This window comes from Schistocerca cancellata, chromosome 2 (genome assembly GCF_023864275.1).
Source record: "Schistocerca cancellata isolate TAMUIC-IGC-003103 chromosome 2, iqSchCanc2.1, whole genome shotgun sequence".
NCBI lineage: Eukaryota > Metazoa > Arthropoda > Insecta > Orthoptera > Acrididae > Schistocerca > Schistocerca cancellata.
The window spans coordinates 89,102,722-89,127,115 of NC_064627.1; the positions used below are offsets into that span (position 1 = coordinate 89,102,722).

The 24,394-nt window shown below is 40.6% G+C and overlaps 1 protein-coding gene across 1 annotated transcript in view; it reads left to right on the forward strand.

The window, feature by feature from the left end:
- LOC126151090 (Down syndrome cell adhesion molecule-like protein Dscam2) overlaps nt 1-24,394 on the forward strand; it is a 264,358-nt gene that overhangs the window by 233,505 nt on the left and 6,459 nt on the right. The window lies entirely within an intron of this gene.

Sequence of the window (24,394 nt, forward strand, 5' to 3'; positions counted from 1 at the left end):
AGGGAAAGTGCGTTACTGGTGGGAAGGAGGCATTTATGCCCTGACATCGTGACTTTGGGGTGCTATGTGCGCCACAGAAGAAGAGTTCGGGGTGACAGTGGCTGTTGTTGTGAAAAGAAAAATGAAAGAAGATTCTATGGAATTACTTATTTACGTACTTACTTCTTGAGTTTGGGATACCAACAATCTTTCAGTCAACAACTTTGGTTATTGAGAGCTTACATATGAATATTGGATTGATATTTTTTTAATTTTTTTTTACATACACGTCAAGTTCTGTGGGACCAAATTGAGGAGCAAATCTCCAAGGTCATGGAATGTGTCAGTACATGAAATTACAGCATAAAAATAATAATAAATAAAAATAAAATATTTATGGACCCAAAAAAAGTCAATCCATAAGTTGAAGTAAACGCAATCAACAAAACAACAAGAATCAGCTTAATTTTTTGAGGAACTCCTTGACAGAATAGAAGGAGTGACCCAAGAGGAAACTATTCAGTTTTGATTTGAAAGCGCATGGATTACTGCTAAGATTTTTGAATTTGAGTGGTTGCTTATTGAAAATGGATGCACCAGTATACTGCACACCTTTCTGCGCAAGTGTTAAGGAAGTCCGATCCAAATGCAGGTTTGATTTCTACTGAGTATTAACTGAGTGAAACCTGCTTATTCTTGAGAATAATCTAATACTGTTAACAAGAAATGACAGTAAGGAATATATACCGGGTGATCAAAAAGTCAGTATACATTTGAAAACTGAATAAATCACAGAATAATGTAGATAGAGAGGTACAAATTGACACACATGCTTGGAATGACATGGGGTTTTATTAGAACCAAAAAAAATGTAAACGTTCAAAAAATGTCCGACAGATGGTGCTTCATCTGATCAGAATAGCAATAATTAGCATAACAAAGTAAGACAAAGCAAAGATGATGTTCTTTACAGGAAATGCTCAATATGTCCACCATCATTCCTCAACAATAGCTGTAGTCGAGGAATATTGTTGTGAACAGCACTGTTGTCTGGAGTTATGGTGAGGCATAGGCGTTGGATGTTGTCTTTCAGCATCCCTAGAGATGTCGGTCCATCACGATACACTTTCGACTTCAGGTAACCCCAAATCCAACAATCACACAGACTGAGGTCTGGGGACCTGGGAGGCCAAGCATGACGATAGTGGCAGCTGAGCACACAATCATCACCAAACGACGCGGACAAGAGATCTTTCAGGCATCTAGCAATATGTGGTGTTTTGTTTTGTTCTAATAAAACCCCATGTCATTCCAAGGATGTGTGTCAATTGTTACCTCTCTATCTACATCTAAGTCGAAACAAGGCCCCGGGAGTAGACAACATTCCGTTAGAACTACTGACGGCCTTGGGAGAGCCAGTCCTGACAAAACTCTACCATCTCGTGAGCAAGATGTATGAGACAGGCGAAATTCCCTCAGACTTCAAGAAGAATATAATCATTCCAATACCAAAGAAAGCAGGTGATGACAGATGTGAAAATTACTGAACTATCAGTTTAATAAATCCCAACTGCAAAATACTAACGCAAATTCTTTACAGACGAATGGAAAAACTGGTTGAAGCTGACCTCGGGGAAGATCAGTGTGGATCCCGTAGAAATGTTGGAACACGTGAGGCAATACTGACCCTACGACTTATCTTAGAAGAAAGATTAAGGAAAGGCAAACCTACGTTTCTAGCATTTGTAGACTTAGAGAAAGCTTTTGACAATGTTGACTGGAATACTCTCTTTCAAATTATGGAGGTTGCAGGGGTAAAATACAGGGAGTGAAAGGCTATTTACAATTTGTACAGTCATAAGAGTCGAGGGACATGAAAGGGAAGCAGAGGTTGGGAAGGGAGTGAGACAGGGTTGTAGCCTCTCCCCGATGCTATTCAATCTGTACATTGAGCAAGAAGTAAAGAAAACAAAAGAAAAGTTCGGAGTAGGTATTAAAATCCATGGAGAGGAAATAAAAACTTTGAGGTTTGCCGATGACATTGTAATTCTGTCAGAAACAGCAAAGGACTTGGAAGAGCAGTTGAATGGAATGGACAGAGTCTTGAAAGGAGGGTATAAGATGAACATCAACAAAAGCAAAACAAGGATAATGGAATGTAGTCGAATTAAGTTGGGTGATGCTGAGGGAATTAGATTAGGAAATAAGACACTTAAAGTAGTAAAGGAGCTTTGTCATTTGGGGAGCAAAATAACTGATGAAGGTCGAAGTAGAGAGGATATAAAATGTAGACTGGCAATGGCAAGGAAAGCGTTTCTGAAGAAGAGAAATTTGTTAACATCGAGTATTGATTTAAGTGTTAGGAAGTCGTTTCTGAAAGTATTTGTATGGAGTGTAGCCATGTATGGAAGTGAAACATGGACGATAAATAGTTTAGACAAGACGAGAATAGAAGCTTTCGAAATGTGGTGCTACAGAAGAATGCTAAAGATTAGATGGGTAGGTCACATAACTAATGAGGAGGTACTGAGTAGAATTAGGGAGAAGAGGATTTTGTGGCACAACTTGACTAGAAGAAGGGATCAGTTGGCAGGACATGTTCTGAGGCATCAAGGTATCACCAATTTAATACTGGAGGGCAGCATGGAGGGTAAAAATCGTAGAGGGAGATCAAGAGATGAGTACACTAAGCAGATTCAGAAGGATGTAGGCTGCAGTAGGTACTGGGAGATGAAGAAGCTTGCACAGGATAGAGTAACATGGAGAGCTGCATCAAACCAGTCTCAGGACTGAAGACCACAACAACAACAACAACAACAACAACATCTACATTATTCCATGGTTTATTAAGTTTTCAAATTTATACTGACTTTTTGATCACCCGGTATATTGAGAGGCCTATGTCAAAATACCCAGAGTCGTGAACAAGGGTCGACAAGAGGTTCGTGAACTTACACCACTTATTGCCAAAACCGCCCATTTCTGACCCAAAATTATCCTTTTAGAATGGGAAGAGTTACCCCAAAATATAAAACCATATGAGATAAGCAAATGAAAATAAGCAAAGTAGACAAATTTTTGTGTCAAACGATCACTCAGTTCAGATACCATTCCAACAGTAAAAGTGGCAGGATTAAGTCTTTGAACAAGATCCTGATGTGGGCTTTCCACATCATTGAAGGATCCCACTCCACATGCTGCAAGACAGCTTCCTCAAATTGCAGTGTTCATACTGTGTGATGCTGTCCCTGTCCAGGTAATCTGCTAAAATGACCTGGTCTCACACAGACGTTGGTACACAGCAGCAAAGGTTGTATGATGCAGGATATGGTAATTAGGATATTGTTGTTGACAAACCCGCTGTGCAGCTCGTTGTGGTGCAATATGTAGTACGCACCAACCATATCAGTGTACTCACTCCAGGTGTATTGCTCCATTAGTAAACAGAAACTATGCACTACTACACCGGTGGACAGCAACTGCTTACAACCGAAGAGCATAATACGACCTCTAACAACTGAAGATTGTAATACAGCCTCTAACAACTGAAGAGCGTAATACGGCCTCCATTGGTTTAAATACTCCTCATAGGAAAAAATGACATTAGGTAAAAATATTTGTTTTGATGTCCCCTAAAACCTCCCAGAGTTTGTTGGTTTAAATACTTTTCTCCCTGTATAACAAACTGGGTGAGCTGTAATGTGGACTGTAAGCATTTGTGTGTAGTGTTTGAGATTGAGACTAATTTTATCAGCAGTACTATATAATGGTTTCAAGGGGATAAAACATTTATTCAAAATAATTAAGTGTTGTTGAGTGTACACCCTTCACACTTTAGTATACCTGTAACTAGGGGCATGGTCCATGGTTACAAAAATGTTAGGTAAGGTTTTAAATAAGCTCGATCGGATAGATGATTCGTTTCACAATATAACAACAATGTCAAATGATGTGACAACACTCAAAGCAGAGTAAAATTCAAGCAAATAAGTTGAAACAGCTGGATAGGATAATAGTCATATCTAATAATAAAAAAATACTTAAAACTACAGTAAGTAGAATTTCTCAAATTGACACAACCTTAGCAAACTTACCTAAGGAGTTGAAACCGAAATCTAGAAACACAGCAATTTAGTTAGGTAGGAGGTAAGAAAAATTTTAGTAATGGAAATGTTAAGATCTAACTATTAGGCGCAGGCGGCCGAATTTTATGACGAAGGAATTTTCAAGTTCGTCCATTGCTACGATAAGTGCCTTAATTTAAATGGCAAGTATGTAGAAAAGTAGTATTTAAGTGTGGCTTTCATCTGTGATTGGATTGAGGAGTTCCTAGATAACAGGACGCAGCATGTTATTCTCAATGGAGAGAAGTCTTCCGAAGTAAGAGTAATTTCAGGTGTGCTGCAGGGGAGTGTCATAGGACCGTTGCTATTCACAATATACATAAATGACTTGGTGGATGACATCGGAAGTTCACTGAGGCTTTTTGCAGATGATGCTGTGGTGTATCGAGAGGTTGTAACAATGGAAAATTGTACTGAAATGCAGGAGGATCTGCAACGAATTGACGCATTGTGCAGGGAATGGCAATTGAATCTCAATGTAGACAAGTGTAATGTGCTGGGAATACACAGAAAGATAGATCCTTTATCATTTAGCTACAAAACAGCAGGTCAGCAACTGGAAGCAGTTAATACCATAAATTATCTGGGAGTACGCATTAGGAGTGATTTAAAATGGAATGATCATATAATGTTGAGCGTCGGTAAAGCAGATGCCAGACTGAGATTCATTGGAAGAATCCTAAGGAAATGCAATCCGAAAACAAAGGAAGTAGGTTACAGTACGCTTGTTCGCCCACTGCTTGAATACTGCTCAGCAGTGTGGGATCCGTACCAGATAGGGTTGATAGAAGATATAGAGAAGATCCAACGGAGAGCAGCGCGCTTCGTTACAGGATCATTTAGTAATCGCAAAAGCGTTACAGAGATGATAGGTAAACTCCAGTGGAAGACTCTGCAGGAGAGACGCTCAGTAGCTCGGTACGGGCTTTTGTAGAAGTTTCGAGAACATACCTTCACCGAGGAGTCAAGCAGTATGTTGCTGCCTCCTACATATATGATGCGAAGAGACCATGAGGATAAAATCAGAGAGATTAGAGCCCACACAGAGGCATACTGACAATCCTTCTTTCCACGAACAATACGAGACTGGAATAGAAGGGAGAACCGATAGAGGTACTGAAGGTACCCTCCGCCACACACCGTCAGGTGGCTTGCGGAGTATGGATGTAGATGTAGATGTAGACATCTGTATATAATAAAAAAATTTCCAATACTTTATTTATTTTTAATTCCAAAACGTAATGTACTTTGTGGATAGCCCTCGTATGAGAGTAGATGAGAGTAAATTGATTATGAAAGTAGGAAACTGTAAAGTAAGAGTAAAGAAATTTAAAGAAGTGTTCTCCAAAAATAGTTAAAGCTTATGGATTTACCTGGTCAATGTTCATTCTTTCGAATCTTCATTTTTCTGTATATGATGTATGAAAGCAAATCTAAGAATTGAAGGTAGAAGAAGTAGAGTAAATGATAATGCAAAAATGTAACTCCTTATCATAACTAAAATGTTGGAACATTGTGTATCAAACAAATTAAGGGAACTATGTCGCCACAAAGCAGTTACATATGAGTGCCCATAATCAATAGATATGTAACAGGAAAATGGTTCTCATTGGTTTTTGCAGTTAGGAACATATTTTGAAGCAAAGTGATCAACTGTCTCAAGGATTTTCTTTGAAAGTTGTTCATTAATCTGTGGTAATATTCTGTTTAAAACAGTGTTCACTGACATGTAGAGTGTCAGATATTGTGAAAGAACAAAGATACCAAGGAGGGCATATCTCATTAGGAATGAACATTAATTATGAAATAATAATTATCATATTTTGATATAAAGAGATTAACACTTTTATCTGATGAACCAAGGAATCACAAATGGAAAAAGTATTAAATTGAAAATATCTGAATGTGTATCGTTTGTTGTGAAAAGAATGGGAATAACACTTTATCTCAAGAGTCCCTTGATGTAAAACTAATTGTAATTTATGGGAAGTCAAAGCTATACAATATTGTGATTAATTATTTAAATTATTCTACATGGCATCTTTCATCCTAGTTGGGGGATATGTGGTGATACATATTGCTATTCAAGGTAGCAACACATCCCACTTCCGATGAAAGATGGCCATTTAGAAACCATAATTTATGGTATTATTGGCAGAGGAAAGACCACATACTGCGCGTTCATTTTTTATTCATGCACAGATACGGAACACAAATCTGAGCACACTATGGCCACAAGGCACGACAGAGGGCAGGTGTTTTACTGGTGGGAAGGAACCATTTACACCTTGATGTGTGTTATGGATGTCAAGAATAGGAAGTCTGGACAACAATGGCTATTGTTCCAGAAAGAAAAACAAATGAAGATTGTATGGAATTACTTAATTACTTCTTAACTGTGGGATACTAATGGTCTGTCTGTTGACAAGTTTGGTTATTAAAGGCTTAAATGTGAATATTTAATTTACATGTAGAAAATGTTGGAAACTGTTAAATGCAAAACAATTTTGAAAAGAAGTGGCTAGGTGATTTTGTAGCTAATCGGTAGCAAACATAGTCTTCCATTATCACAGCACTTTCCATCTGGCAATAAAGAAGTTTAATATAGCTGTGCGTGGCACTGCATAACAGAACCACAACTTCAAGGAGTGATGCAAGTATGGAAAGAGAAGGTTTAAAGGTGAAGGCATTTATGAACATACAACTGACAGATCACATTCTCACTTTCACTGGATTGACACCATGGATGAGTACTCCAGCAGCAAATACCAGCAGTAACATTCCACAGTGCCAGTGGTGCATTTCAGCTGGTAGACTGGTTGCAGTGAGGGTAGTGTCAGGTGGGGTGGGTGAAGGGAGCGAGAAGCGGCAGACAGGGAGAGAGGTTGACGGTGGGTGGCTATCAACTCAGAGGGAAGCAACTGGTTTGCTTGCTGGAAATGTGGGAGGGAGGCATGGCAGGTATATAGACCAGGCACATCATGCATGATTCTAGGAGCTAGTCGGTAGTGGCACATGCTGAAGGTGACACGGTGAAGTGAACTGGGAGGGTGTAACAGGATGGAGGAAGGGGAAGCTGGTGGGGGGTGGAGGGTGATGGGACATTGGATTACCTGTGGTTGAGTCCAGGAAGATTATGGGAGCAAAAGATTTGTTGTAAGGCTAACTCCCATCTGCTTAGTTCAGAGAAGCTGGTTGTGGAGGGCTGGATCCAAATGGCCGGGGCTGTGAAACAGCCATTGACATTGAGTGTGTTGTGCTCAGCTGCATGTTGTGTGACCCAGTGGTCAACATTGTTTGTGGCAACAGTTTCGAAGTGGGCATTCATTATGATAGTGGACAGCTGGGTTGATATCATACCAACATAAAAAGTGTGCAGTGTTGGTGCAGCCAAGTTGATATGTGAGATGGCTGCTTTCACCAGTGACATGGTCTCTGATGGGGTAGGATAACCCTGTGACAGGACTGGAGCGGACGTGCTGGGTTATTGGGCTGATCTTTCACCTTGGTTTGTTGCAGGGATTTTATACCTATCCCTGTGGCAAAGGGTTGGGAGTGAGTGTGGCATAGGGATAGACTAGAACGTTGTGCATGGGCAATGGAACACCAATTTAAGAGGAATAGGAAGTATCTTGGGTAGTATGTTGATCACTTTAGGGCACAATGTGAGATAATTAAAGTGTTGGTGAAGTTATGGAATTTTGAGATGTGTACTTTCATAGACTACATTGTGAATACTCACACTATAAATTACAAATCTGCTAGAGGGCCTGCACTTATGCTTAAAAATTAAGTCTCCGTAGCCACAAGAGCCACCATTTATCTTTGAATATACAGTGTGTTTACAAATGAATGTTGGGGTTTTAACACTTTATAATATTTATTTCATTAAACTTATAGTTATAAATGTCAAATGAAAGAGCAACTCAAACAGTTTTACCAAGAACCTTATAAATGTTCAATGTTAGCATCATTTGTCACAAGGCATAAAGTGTTAAAGCCCCGAAATTTATTTATAAACAGCCTGTATTAATAACAGTTTCATAGTGTGTCACTGCTTGCCACCTGGATCTCCAAACATATACGTTGTTGCCCAGAAAGCTGCGAGAATGATTTCATTCCTGGCATGTAAGTAATATCAGCACAATATTGTAACTAAAGTGACAGGTTGAACTAGCAGATGTAAACAACAGATATGCTTTCGACCAGTCAGTTGTCAGCAGGCAGTGTTAACGAGTGGACATGTGACGATATTGTGTCTATGTTGTTGTGTCACAAATCACAATTGAGTAATGTCACTAACCATTATTAAGACATTCTCAAGAACGTTTTGAAGATGAAAGAAATGTGTGCAAAGTTTGTTTTGCACAGCTTGACTCCCAAACAAGAGTTACACAGACACCTGCCACGACTTGATTGAAATGCAAAAGTCAAATAATTCTTTTATGTAAAAGATCATCAGAGTGTTGCAGTATTTTTCTTTTTTTTACTTTGAAAAAGCATTTTACTTGGTACCATAACAGAAATTATTAACAAAAGAATAATTATATGGGGTATCAAACAAAATTTGTTACAGGACTGAGGATTTCTTGGTAGGAAGACACAGCATGTTATCTTAGACGGATCATCATTGGCAGAAGTAGATGTAACTTCAGGCTTTCCCTAGGGAAGTGTGTTGGGATCCTTGTTTTATCACTTGGAAGTTATAAGTTATGAAATAGGTTGGTAATTCTTTACTGATATTTTGCCTTCTTTTTGGAAGTAGAGTGACAACTGTGTCAAAGTCTCTCTGGGAAAGTGCCACTTCCAAAGGATTCAACGCCAAAATAAGTCAGTATATTACAGTGTTTTGGTGAACAACATATCATTATTTTACTACTGATATTGTCACAACCATCTGAACATTTATCTTTAAGGAAGTTTATAACTCTGGGAACTTCTTTTGGATATGTAAGATGAAGATGAATTGTATCAAACTTGTTTTGGAAGGCATTTGTTACAAACTGTAGGCTATCAGCTAAAGAATTGTTCAAGCTTTAATTATCTGTTACTGACAGAAAAAGATAGAAGTATCTACAATTTTGGGACTGTGTTTTATCAGATTGTTCCATATTTCCTGATTAACTTTTCCTTATTTTGTTTTTACTGTGTTCCAAAACTTTCTTATTTTTTTACTGGGGGACCTTACTTTTTTGAATTTAAGTGCATTTTAATGATCTAATGACTTTGCTATGAATTTTAAACTGCAGTGTCTAATGTAATCATTCCCACAACTCTTGTTGTAAATTGTAATAACAAAATTCAACTCCAATAACGTTGACTGCTGCAGCATAACACTGTGTGTTGCTCCTACAGTAACTGTCATATTGTGTTACATTTCATTCCCCTTTCAACAGCAGTGTATCTTGTTTGCATTTGCAGTAAATTTGTGCTATTTTTTAGAGCGATGCTGATCATAGCCCGTAGAGGTTTTTCTGTTGTTGGAACAGAAATCACTTCTTTGCTTGAGTTCTTATAAGGATCTTTGAATCCTTGTAGCATAATAAACCTATAAACAGGATGTATATGACCCAGGAGAGCCGGGAAAACCCCCGGAATTTTTTCATCTGGGAGAAAACCGGGAAAACCCTGGGAATTTTTTAGAATTACAGGAATTTTTCATTGTTTTAGTTTTCAGTTAAATTTTTGTAATTTTGACTGGTAAGAACCAGTACTCTAACAAAGTATATTGCTATATACCGCTACTGCAGAATAATACTGCAGCAACAAAACATGAACAAGAGAAAAAAATGTAAATAAAGCTTAAGTTGCAAAGGAAACACGCCATACACAACAACAAAACACAGTGCTTATACAAGCCTCTGCCAACAGCAAAATGTGTTAAAGGCTTTAGGAAGACAATGCAGTGCTTCATAACAACAAATTGCCTCCAATGAGCTGGACATCACAAGTTTACATTAGATTCGTTTGAGTAGTTGTGAGCGGGCTCATGCGCATGCACGTATGGATAGTACCTTTTCCCACATTTGGCTACATAAGTGCGGATGTTAGTTGTACAAGCAATAGCAGCAAGCAGCCAGATGCTACCCAGAAAAATTTTACTGGTGCGCCCAAGCTGCCAGATTCACACATGCGCAGCAGGGCAGGATCTAGGGGTTGGGAGGGGGATGGCAAACTAGGGTATCCGCCCTGGGCGGCAATTTTAGTGGGGATGCCAAATTCATATTCTTGAGGAAAAAAACCTTGTTTCATAAAGCGCCTAGCATCAGTGCATGTTGGTCTATCGATTATTCATATTATTTTGAAACACATACCTGTTGGTTTTTGAACACATTCTAAGTTGATTTGTGAATGAATCATAAGTTTATTTTTGAATGTGCTCATAGCGTACATGATGTCTCTGCCAGGGGAATCACGGTTGCATCTGGTAATAAACTTTCCTGCAGACAAAAGGAGATGGGCTACATGAACTGAGCAGAATAAACCCGACCAGGTCAATGCCAATCGCTATTTGTTTATGTGGTTGACTGTGTTTGTGAATGATTCAAATGGCTCTGAGCACTATGGGACTTAACATCTGAGGTCATCAGTCCCCTAGAACTTAGAACTATTTAAACCTAACTAACCTAAAGACATCACACACATCCATGCCTGAGGCAGGATTCGAACCTGTGACCGTAGCTGTCGCGCAGTTCCAGACTGAAGCGCCTAGAACCGCTCGGCCACACCGGCCGGCTGTGAATGATCAGCTTTGTTATATTTACTAGCGAAATCCATATATTCTGACTACCAGAGTAGAAATAAACAACAAACAGGAATAACAGGTAAGAAAGATTACCTATTATCTTCTTGGTGTACCCAAGCAAATAAAATTTTGCCCGAAAATTTTTGGCCACATTGCTACGCTAGTAAGGGCCATTTGTACAGTCCTCAGCTAGCAGCCACGTAAGTTCTATTCTGGGAGTAGCGCAGAAAACGTGTGGTACAAACACTTAATAATGCCTAACCGGAGAATAAACATGGGATAATGAAACCAGTGATTCTGGCAGGATGAGTGACTTTAACCAGAGAATAAGTTTTGACACTGGCAGAAATAGTTACAGAATTAGTGATGACAAGAAGAAGAATGGGGACATGACACAAATCATGGAAGAATATAAAGATCCCAAATTTATACAAATATTTCGTACTACTACTTTTCGATCTCATGCTTGAGAAGCTCGAGAGTACGAATGAAATTTGAAACTATTTCATAACATAAAACTTATTGCTTGTAGTAGGTCTAATAGGCATTTGATATTGGTGTTTCGTGAATTATATTCTATCATGCTAAAAAAATGACCATTTGTGCCAAACAGTCTCATTTATTTGGTGTGTGTTACAATTGCTGCAGTATTAGATGGGCCTATTTTGTTTCATCTAGCGGACAGTGACAAAATAGACATAATCAGATTGAGAAATCACACCAGTCTTGGGTAGTATTTGTATTATAACTTTTTCAGTACTAGACGGCATTTCGATTTTTCATGTAGCAAAACGTTTGATGAATTATTATGAGGTAATAGATTCTTCCGCAGACAGAAAAGCTCGGCATCTGAAGCTGTTGCAAGATTACAGAGAAAACAGTGCTAGGACCTAAGGATTGAAGAAATGTGTACTGTCGTGCTTGTCTCTTGTTTTTTTCTGTTTTTATGTATCCTGTATCTAATTTTATGTCACATAAAACAGCAGTAGGCAATAAAGAGTGAAGAGTCCTTGTTCTCCTGGTTACAAACTATCCCATCCAGTACTAACTGTAAGTTTTATTTTGCATTTCAAGTGCACGTTTTTATCTTCTTTTATATGCCATAATAAAGAACCAAACATGAGATAATACAGTACTGGTACTCCAAGAAAATTTACGTCCTGAAAAACCACACTGAAAAGTGTGGCCGAACTATGCATTTTAGTGCCTTTCAGTATGCTTCACGATATTCCGACATTCATGGAGTATCCTCTGATGTGTTGCTTCTTTTATGACCTAATGTAAGATTTTTTAATGTTTTACACATGTGAGCATACGGGCTTCCTACGTCAACACAGCTGTGCAAGCGTGGTGACACCTGTTATCTGGCACTCTCTGGCAACGGCTGAAATGAACGAATCTCTAATGGGTTGTGGGAAAATATTGCGAATGATGGTTTGAAAAGCGTTACTTTCCAAGTAAATTTCGTTTTACGCAAAGTGAACTACGTGTGAAAATGTACGATGAATTTCTTAATTTACAGAGCATTTGAATCTCATTTAAAAATCAGCTCTTTGAGCACGAGCCAGTTATAAGAATTTCAAGCCCTGAAGATCAGACATTTATGTCATTCTTAAAAAATTTACTGGCACATTTGTATGATGTAGTATCTTAAATTGTAACATGCACAAAAAAAATTAACATTATATGTGAAAGATTAGCTTCTCTTGCAGCTTATTGATCTATAGGTAGAGGAGAGCGGGCGTGGTAATTACGACGATAAATAATCACTTGCACTCCTGTCATTTATTATGAATACTTTTCTTCTCACAGCGTACACGCAATGTGCGTGGCATAGAGTGCGTATTGCAGAGAACTGATCTTGGTGTGGTAGGGCATCTATATTTTTGGGAGGAAGAGGCAGTGGTTCTACGTCACAAATGTTCGAGACCAATATTATATGTGAAAGCCTTGCTTTTCTTGTTGCAACACTATGGATATTCATTTAAACTTAACAGTGATATTGCTATTGGCTGACTACATTACATGTCATATGCTCTGAATATCCGCTGTCATCGGCTGGCGAGATCACATGACATGAACTACGACTGGCCTACAAAAGCACTTCACAATCTTGATTTCAATACTTTGGAAAGAAACAGGAGGGGTTTGGTGAAATTTGGTTTTATACTTTCGTAATACGAAAATATGCAGCATACTTGTTGCTGCATACCGAAGATCTTCCCGAAACTTTTTTTTTTTTTGCTCCTCAGTTTCCAGGAATGTTTTATCCTTGTCCGTTTATACACCCTGATAAACTAGAAGAGACACGGAAAGTTTATTTTAAACTTATGTACAATATTTCACCAACCACAATGCAGTCACACTGTGAATGCTGTTCTCCAGCACTGAGTTAGTTAGCTCCTGTTCATAAGCAGCTGGAAAAGCTCAGACTGCTGTCAAGCAATTGGAAGCTGTTGTGAATGGGAGTATTGGAAGGGCTAGTGAGAGTCTTACTAGAGATACAGAAGGTATCGCAAGTACTTTCCTCTCCTCTGGGCACCCCCTCTATTAAAGGAAGTGATTGGATCTGTCACTATACATCACTTGGCTGTATGTGGTATGTCAGTGGTACACTTTGTTCATCAAGAATAAACCTGATTTCAACAAACACGAATGTGATGATTGGTCAGAAGCATAGCACAAGCATAGCACTGGTATTGTTACGCTCTTGGAAGCAGGTCCTTTGTATGTGTTAGATAGGTTATTACTAAGCTACATTAAATGGAACTTTAAGACATCCTAATGTATTAACAGCCATGAACGTTTCTCTTAAATTGTGCTTTAACTATGTAATTTTTATTTCAGTAATCATGTACAGTCACAGTCTCTGTACTGTTGTGCTCTGATTGTCGTACTGTTAATATGCAGTAAGGAAATGGCTAAGACTGCTTCCTGCTCCATAGTGAAACAGAAACTTGAGTGTGGAACATGGTTAAAAAGGGCTTAGAAATAGGTTGTGTTCTTAAAGTTTTTCATAAATTTACAGAAAAAATCTGTTATGTAGTTTTCCAGTGGACTGTATTTGAGGTAGTTGACCTACAAATACACATTGGAAGTATAGTAGACTCAGTGGCATAGTAAATTGATAATCTGATGTAGTTTATAGATTGCTGGTTCGAGTCTTGTCTTGGTCATCCTTTCTTTTCCAATTTGAAATTCCTACATCACATAACTGTAAAATTCATCATCATTTTTCATGAATAATACATGTCTTCTTGTTTCTAATTACATATTGCATGCACTATTCCTGTTTTTATTTCAAATATAAATTCTTAATTATTGATATTTTATGAGATATTGTTAATGAAGGCTGCTTAAATTAGGAATACATAGGAATTTAAATTTTAGGGCAAAAATGAATAACCGAATACTCTTTATTTCGACTATGTTCATTGTTTTACACCACAGATGTAGTCTGACACAAAGCAGAGTAATAAATGTTGTAGAAATATGAAAAACAATATTTTCACAGCATTGAGCACACCATAAAAATGTTGCAGTTTAGCATATGCCATTCGACCATTACAATATGAACCTAACAGAAATGATCTGGGGCCAAGGAAAAAGGGATTTCTCATGAGAAATAACAAGAGTGTTAAGCTGCCAGATGTACTCGTACTAATGCATTCAGCTCTTTCACATGTCACTGCCATACGCTGGTGGGATATAGAACAACATGTCATACAAGAAGAGGAGAAAATGTGGCACATGGGTGGCTTTATGTATCCTGTTGTTGGTTGACTTGTTATCAATGTATCATAAACTGGTTCAAATGGCTCTAAGAACTATGGGACTCAACATCTGAGGTCATCAGTCCCCTAGACTTAGAACTAATTAAACCCAACTAACATAAGGACATCACACACATCCATGCCTGAGGCAGGATTCGAACCTGCAACCGTAGCAGCAGCACAGTTCCGGACAGAAGCACCTAGAACCGGCTCAATGTATCAGATGACAGTTCCAAAACCAAAATGTATTTCTCAGATATGGACAAGGAAGGAGCTAAGAGATTACCACATGACTGACTGTAATTAATACCTTCAGTGGCTTCAGTGTTCAACAATATGGTGAAATCACTGCAGCATACTTCTGCATCACACATAGCATGCTGAGAAAAATTACCCTGTGTTTTAGTAAGGAATTTTCATCTCTCAACAATATTATGAAAAGGATAGTTGCTACTCACTGTATAGTGACACACACACACAAACACATGAACATAGGACTGCAGTCTCAGGCCATGGCTTCAGCTGCCAGAGACTGCAGTCGTGTGTGTGAGTTGCGTTTGTGTGTGTGTCTGTCGTCTATTTTGACAATGGCCCTGATGACCAAAAGCTTATTTCGTTACAGTCTTTTTGTCATGCCTATCTGTGGCTCAGCCTCTCTGCTACATGGTGAGTAGTAACTATCCTTTTCATAATATTGTTAACCTACTATCGGGCGCGGTGTTTGTCGCAGCGAGATCGGGCGCAGTGTATCAAATTGATCACACCGTTTATTCACGTGACCATTTATTAAATTCTGTTCACAAAACATATTATAAGTGCCAAATATATTTAAAGAAAGACAAAGGTGACATACGAGCACAACTGCAGTAGAAATATTCATCATTCCGATCTCTTATCGTCAATGTTGGGCTTGGTAACGAATGATATAAACGTCACTTTTTCATTTGCTTCTTTATTATATTTCACTAATAAAACACATTACATATGACAATTATGTTTACAGAAAGGCTATTATGACACTGGAGCAGAACAACAATGATATTACAACTCATTCATATGTTTCATCGTCACTTTTTGACTGTGGTAACAAATGCGAAATTTTTCCGCATTCAGAGGAAAAAGGTTCAATGTGTATCAAACAGATAGGATTCTGACACATTTTGCAACAATATGTTGTCAGTCTTTTTTTTCTGTGCAAGTATTATACTTTTTCCTCTTGATCCCAGTCCCTTGTTCTTCATTTCTGCTTGTGTCTTCTGCTTCTTCTTCACACATTTGCCTATATTGTTGGAGCCGCAGTTGAAGATCTCTGTGAATTCCTGCAGTGTTCAAGCATCTACGAACCAAGTGAGGTAGAACTAACGCATGTGAGAGTTGTTCCAGGAATCCTTTTCTTCGGATAAAATTCTCGTTGTTGCCATAGTAAATTACTTGTGAATTGATTCCACTCATATTGATCATTGCAAAAAATATGACCATGGGCCAGTGGCACACATTTCTTGCTACATAGTATGAAACAGTCAACTTATCTGTAGCGTCGACTCCACCTTTGGTGCTATTGTAAAATGTTACAATGGATGGCTTCTGTTTATCTCCAGTGTCAGCATCTACTGAATTATCTTCATGCAAACTTGATGCCAATATAACACACTTCCCCTTTTTAGGAACGTAGGAAACTAGAGTACAGCCTTTCTTGAAGCCAAAAAGTGAATTATGGACAGCCCAGCCTTTACTGGTAGCAAACTCCAGAGGAATCTCACGTTTGGTTTTCTTCATCGTCCCAACAAAAGAAAGATTTTTTTCTTCTTAGCTCTTCTATAAAACCAATACTAGTACACCAATTGTCCACCGTCACATTTCGACCTTACTGATAAATTGGTTCACATAGTCGCAGAACAACATCTGAAGGTTTATTGCTAATGTGGTACAATCCTTCTGGCTGCAGCCCAGCGTATATTTCCAGATTATAGAGATAAAATACTTGGGAATCCACAAGAGCATATATCTTAATTCCATACTTGTTTGGTTTGCTAGGTATGTATTGGCGAAAACTGCACCTTCCATGGAATCCTTCAAGTTTCTCATCTACTGTAACATATTCTCCGAGGGTGTAGGATTTCTGGCAATTCTGTACAAACAGAGGAAATATTTCCCGAATCGCTGTTATCTTGTCTAATTTTCTCCTTTCATCGCGGTCACACGATTGTCAAATCTAAGGCACCGCATGATGAATTTGAAACGTTTTATGTTCATAACGAGACGAAATTTTTCAATTCCATCCCCATCACTTTCCCACCGATCTTCTAAGCTTTGTCTGTTACTTTTGTTAACACCAGCCAAAAACAGACCAATGAAAGCTTTTAATTCAATAATGTCTATAGGTTTTCCGTCTCTCTCTCGCTGAAAAGAAGCTTTGATGCTCTCAATATACTGAGTGGTATGTCGTCATCTATGAGGCAATTCCAAAGGCGTTCTCAATGCTTTCGCCGCACCTATAGGACCAGGTAACTTTCGTATAATATTGTAGGCCCTGAAACGTACTCTCCACGATGGTGGAACTTTATTCCATTTTGTGTCTTTGTCTCTTCCAGTATAATAATGCTGGCTTTCTTCAAGTACTTCCTCGTCTTTTTCACTGTCGTTTTCCTCTGTTTCTGAATCTTCCTGTCGAACTTCAACTGCGTCATCTCAATCTGTGTCTACTTCATGTTCAAAATCCTCATGAACTTCATCATTATCCTCTTCGAACAACATTTTTTGTATTTCTGAAACATGATTTGGGTCAAGGAGGTTGTACGTCTTACTGTAGCCTGCCATGATGATAAAATTCCTATAAAATAACGCAGTCAGGCACAGTGTATCAATTTGATACCTGATACTCAAACGTTCTTAACTGATGATTAAACTGTCCAAAAAGAAAATAAGTGCATTACACATTGTATATTAACATTGTACTACTTACTAAGTTATGTTGATAACCAAAGAAATGAATTGTTGAAATGCAACACGAATGGGCGCAGTGTATCAAACTGATCAATCAGCACATATATTGACAACAGAGCAGTCGTATCGACACTGAAGAACACAACAATGACAAGCGTTCGGAAAAGGCTAGCTACTAGCAAGGAGGCGTCAGTGCTGCCACTCATTGACAAATAATTTACAGTAAACTTCGAGGTGTATCAATTTGGACAGCCGCGCCCGACGGAAGGTTAAATTCCATCTGGATATTCCATTACTTGAATTTTCATTACTCTTGTTTGTAATTAAAATACTATATTAGGTAAGAATGAGTACATTTTATGCTTTCCGTCTTCTCACCTAAGTAGCATGCGCTGGTGCTGGTGTTTTTCCAAATATTACTTCATTCTCTTTGAAAATTAAATTATGTTCAAAGCTATATTGTTTCTCTGCTCATCTCTTTTTACATCTGAACTGCAATTGCTCACATCATTGCGGGTAAGTCGGACCAGCTGGCAGGCCAGTGCTGTCCAAGTTAAATGCACTGGGAAAGCTGTTGTCTCACATTATTGCTCAGTATAAGTGCATGTAAGACAGCATAAAATGCATCCTTATGATCATACTCGACTGTACTGGACCCAGTTTGGCTTCCGCTCCATGTGAAACAATATCCAATGAGATTCAAGCTGTTGTGACTTGCTGATCTTTCAAAGTGCCGCCGCAGCCAGGCAACCAGCGGCCGCTGGACTTGGACTCAGTTATGATTTGACTGTTAAAGTGTACACACATCTTACTCTGTTTACTTGATCTGTGACTTTCATGTATTGCATCTTTCTTGAAATATATTTGTTCAACTTGACATTATTACAATTGGCGACGAGGATGGGATTTTTCTTTTCCATCGTTGACCCACATGTTTCCGTGGCTACTTTAGAGCAACTATTGCAAGGTCTCATAGAACAGCAAACACTTCTCACAAATGCGATTTGTGATTTTGTCACGGCATCAAATGCGGGGCATCTCTCAACGTTGTCTCTACCTACTTTTCCTCCTTACGACGAGACGGTGGAAGACTGGTCTGATTACAAAAAACGTCTTCGACAGCACTTCTTGGAATTTCATGTCGCGTCAAACAAACATGTAAGTCTCTGTTCCTTTCATGGATTTCACCTCAAATGTATTGGTTGTTGTCGCAATTGGCTCCTTTGAAAGATCCTGCGTCTTTGTCCTTTGCTGAAATGTGCTCACTTCTGTCCGTGTATTTTCAAATGCAAATGCATGTGGTAGCCTCTCGTGTTGCCTTTTATCATTGTCAAAAACAACCAAATCAATCCTATCGCACTTGGGCTGCTGAACTTCACGGCCTCAGTAGAAAGTGTCAATTTGTTACTGAAGTTTACAAAGAATCCTACGCCGATTCCATGGTACGGGATGCTATTATCTGATCAGCGCCCGACAAAGAAGTTAGGCAACGTGCTCTTCAGTTGGCAAATCTGATTCTAGGTGAAGTCCTATCCATCGCTCAGTCTTTTGAAATTTCTTGCGCTGCTGGAGCGCAAATAGAGGCATGGGGCGATGTCGAGGAAATACAACCTCTGTGCGATGTTGACAAAGCGTGTGGCATGTTTCTGCCGGCCGACGTGGCCACAGTATGCTCCCGACCGCAGCCTAGGCCTAACCGTAAGGAAACCTCTAAGAAACTGCAGCAAAACCCGTGGCAACTTCCTTCATGTCCGCGGTGTTTTATGAAACATTCACAAGAAGATTGTCCACAACGTTGGACCGTATGTTACAAATGCAAAAAAAAGAGTCATGTGTCATCCGTCTGCAAATCTGACTGCATACATGATGTTCATGAACATGATGCTGATTCTGATTTAGTGTTGTCTGTCATTTGTGCTTCTTCCCTTTCCTCACCATCCAAATACTTGGTCGCGATGTTCGTGTGCAGGTGGATACTGGTTCTGCTGCCACTATAATCAACTCTCAGACGTATCTTCAGTAGGGTTCTCCAATCCTGTCACCTGTCACTAGGCAATTACGGATTTACAATAAACAGAAGATTTCTCTCTTGGGACAATTTTATGCTGAGGTATCTTACAAATCTGTCATTCACATTGTTCCCGTATTTGTGGTCGACCATAGTAATGCAGGGAATCTTTTTGGTTTCAATGCCTTTCACGTTTTTGGGTTCTCCATAGATGACTCTGTCAATATCATCTCTGATGCTATTCCTTATGCACAATTGGATTCCTTGTCGATGACATTTTCGTCCCCTTTTTCTCCTGGGTTAGGCCGTGCAACCGACTTTGAAGCTCATATCACACTCAAACCCACTGCTCAGCCTAAATTTTTTCAGGCTCGGCCCATTCCTGTGGCCCTTCGTGATTAGGTCAAATGGGAGCTGGATCGTCTCACTGCTTCAGGGGTCTTGCTTCCTGTCACTTCCAGTGAGTGATCCTCTCCTGCCGTTGTTGTTGCTAAGCCAAATGGTGATATTCATCTCTGTGGCGACTTCAAAGCCACTGTAAATGCTCAATGCCTTATCGACACTTAACCCTATACCTTGACCTGAAGAACTGTTCACTGAACTTGCTGGAGGCCAGTATTTTTCTAAACTTGACCTGTCAGAAGCTTATCATCAACTTCCTCTCGACGCTGCTTCCCGGCAGTTTCTGGTCCTTAACACGCCTTTCGGCCTCTATCAGTACCAACGATTGCCATTCGGGGTTGCCAGCACCCCTGCTCTCTTTCAGCAAAACCCGTGGCAACTTCCTTCATGTCCGCGGTGTTTTATGAAACATTCACGAGAAGATTGTCCACAACGTTGGACCGTATGTTACAAATGCAAAAAAAAGAGTCATGTGTCATCCGTCTGCAAATCTGACTGCATACATGATGTTCATGAACATGATGCTGATTCTGATTTAGTGTTGTCTGTCATTTGTGCTTCTTCCCTTTCCTCACCATCCAAATACTTGGTCGCGATGTTCGTGTGCAGGTGGATACTGGTTCTGCTGCCACTATAATCAACTCTCAGACGTATCTTCAGTAGGGTTCTCCAATCCTGTCACCTGTCACTAGGCAATTACGGATTTACAATAAACAGAAGATTTCTCTCTTGGGACAATTTTATGCTGAGGTATCTTACAAATCTGTCATTCACATTGTTCCCATATTTTTGGTCGACCATAGTAATGCAGGGAATCTTTTTGGTTTCAATGCCTTTCACGTTTTTGGGTTCTCCATAGATGACTCTGTCAATATCATCTCTGATGCTATTCCTTATGCTCAATTGGATTCCTTGTCGATGACATTTTCGTCCCCTTTTTCTCCTGGGTTAGGCCGTGCAACCGACTTTGAAGCTCATATCACACTCAAACCCACTGCTCAGCCTAAGTTTTTTCAGGCTCGGCCCATTCCTGTGGCCCTTCGTGATTAGGTCAAATGGGAGCTGGATCGTCTCACTGCTTCAGGGGTCTTGCTTCCTGTCACTTCCAGTGAGTGATCCTCTCCTGCCGTTGTTGTTGCTAAGCCAAATGGTGATATTCATCTCTGTGGTGACTTCAAAGCCACTGTAAATGCTCAATGCCTTATCGACACTTAACCCTATACCTTGACCTGAAGAACTGTTCACTGAACTTGCTGGAGGCCAGTATTTTTCTAAACTTGACCTGTCAGAAGCTTATCATCAACTTCCTCTCGACGCTGCTTCCCGGCAGTTTCTGGTCCTTAACACGCATTTCGGCCTCTATCAGTACCAACGATTGCCATTCGGGGTTGCCAGCACCCCTGCTCTCTTTCAGCGATTCTTGGAACAATTATTGCTCACTGTCCCTGGGTGTATAAATTACCAGGACGACATTGTTGTCACTGGCTCCACCACTGACGAACATCTTCAAAATCTCTGCACACTTTTTCATGTCTTACAGACTGCTGGTCTTAAAGTGTAATCTTCAGAAATCAAAATTTTTTCAGGCATTTTCACATACTTGGGGTTTCAACTCTCTCAGGATGGTATTCGTCTGCTTCAGCAAACTGTTGCTGTGATCGATGCCCTTCCTTGCCGTACATCTGTTAAGGAACTGCAGGCCTTCGTGGGGAAAATAGCATACTATCACAAGTTTTTACCATCTGCTGCTTCGGTGGCTGAGCCGTTGCATCGCCTGTTGCATAAAAACGTGCCTTTTCACTGCTCCGCATCATGCAATGCGGCTTTCCAGAAATTGGAGACTATGCTGAAACAGGCCCCATGCCTGGCTACTTATCGACCTGGCCAACATCTTGTTCTTGCCACGGAAGCCTCTCAATACGGGGTCGGTGCAGTCCTTGCACACTGTTTTTCTGACGGTTCTGAACAACCCATTGCTTATGCCTCCGAAACGCTCACGGGTGCCCAACAAAAGTATTCTCAAATTGAAAAGAAGCTTTGGCCATAATTTATACTCTTCATAAGTTTGATGTTTTTCTCTATGAATCCAAATTTAATCTTGTTATGAATCACAAACCACTTGTTTCTTTGTTTCATCCATCAACGTCACTTCCTGACTAGGCTTCACACTGCCTCCAGCAATGGGCTCTTTACTTGTCTTGTTTCAACATGCAAATGCTGATGCACTACCTCACCTTCCCATGGGTCCTGATCTGGCATTTGATAGGGACAAACTTTTGTGTTTCCACCTGGATGTTGCTGAGCAGCGGGTTGTGGATGGGTTCCCCATCACTGGGGACCGGCTGGCAGCTGCTATGGGTTCTGACCCTACCCTCACCCGGGTTTTACGCTGTATTCAGAAGGGTTGGCCAGATCGGCCATTCGCTAAGACTTCTGATCCGTTGCGGGACTACTGTGCTTTGCGTTATCGCCTCATGGTTAGGGATGGTGTTATCCTCCTTTCCACTGGAAACACTTCGCCGCTTGTTGTGGTACCTGTGTCTTTATATGCTTCAATCTTGCGCCTCCTTCACCAAGGGCACTGGGGTGTCTCTTGCACAAAATCTCTGGCACGCCGTCATGTACTGGCCCGGCACTGACTCTGAAATCGCACACATGGTCGCTGCCTGCGGCCCTTGTGTGTCACAGGCCGTCGCCCCAAAGTCATCTTTGTGACCGTGGCCTTCACCTGAGAAGCCCTGGGAGCATATTCGTGCTGACTTCGCAGGACCTTTTTTAGGTACTTATTGGCTTCTCATTATTGACGCCTACTCTACCTTTCCTTTCATTGTTCGTTGCACGTCGCCTACCACCACGGCAACCACCAATGCTCTAGCTCGCATTTTCTCTTTGGAAGGCCTTCCCTCTTCTCTTTTTACTGATAATGGTCCACAATTTGCCTCTTCAGATTTTACGGATTTTTGTGCTCATCCCGGCATCATGCATGTTATGGCCCCTCCGTTCTGTCCACAGTCAAACAGTGAGGCTGAACAATTGATCCGCACATTTAAGGCTCAGATGAGGAAACTTGTGACTTCTTCTGCTGCTGATGATGCGCTTCTCCAATTTCTGGCTGCTTACCGTTTCACCCCCATGGGCGACTACAGCCCTCCTGAGCTCTTACATGGCCGACAGCCCCACACACTACTTCATCTTCTGCGGCCTTCCAGCTCATGGCCATGGGTGCCATCGCTTGGCCGGCCAGTTCACCGCTGATGACCTTGTATGGGTGCGGGGATATGGCAGGCGGCCAAAATGGAATCCTGGCCTGATCTTACGACACCATGGCCAACACCTGTATGAAATCCGGACGGACATGGGTGTTACAGTGCGTCATTCAGACCAGCTTTGCCCTTGTGTGGTGGCAACACCTGTTCCTGATGCTGCTACACCACCTTCAGCTCTACCTGATGCTCAGGATCCTGGAATCTCTCATTACTCACAATGCAGTCCTGTCACCATCATATCGGTGCCAGCACAAGAACTGACGCCACCAGGAGACATGCCCATGCAGAAACCAGATGGCCATCATCTGTTGGAGCAACTCTGCTCTCCTCCATCTCCTACGGATGCGTACACATTGCCCATGTCTCCTGTTATAACAACTGGACTTGCCGCAATGGGCAGGTTGGTGCATGGGGCCCCAGGAGATTCGACCCCCACGTCTCCTGTCATCTCGACCCGTTATCATCGGGGACACTTCCGTCCATACGGGAAGCCTCCTCCTCGAGACTTTGTGGCCAGTCAGACAACACCTATGGACGTTAGCAATCTACAGTCCACCTCCATCAAGACCTGCGCAAAAACTTCAAAGGGCGGGAAAGTGTTGTGACTCGCCAATCTTTCAAAGTGCTGCCACGCAGTTATGCGTGTCCTCTACATGCGGCGCTGTCTGCCTGCCATGCAGCAGCAGCGCCACCTAAGCGGCCAGCCAGCCAGCGGCTGCTAGACTTGTACTCAGTTATGATTTGACTGTTAAAGTGTACACACGTCTTACTCTGTTTACTTGATCTGTGACTTTCATGTATTGCATCTTCCTTGAAATATATTTATTCAACTTGATGTTATTACACAAGCAAATGTGGAAGAATACTTGTAATGTTTGTATCAGGTTTATTGTAATGGTGAACGCAATATAGGTGTAGAGGCCCTGTAAAGCAATGGCCGTCACCAGGGAGATCTCGGGTTACTACACTCAACCACATAATCACGAAAAGAGTTGCCTCCCACTGGAACTGAAACTGAGCTGGTGTGGAACACTTCAGCTGTTGGGAAGCTTGCTGTGTCCCCTGTTGAGAGGTAGCAACTGCAAAGGGAGTGACAGTCTGAAGGTACAGCAAAAAATGGTATGCATAAGAGAAATGGCAGCAGGGAATTAGAA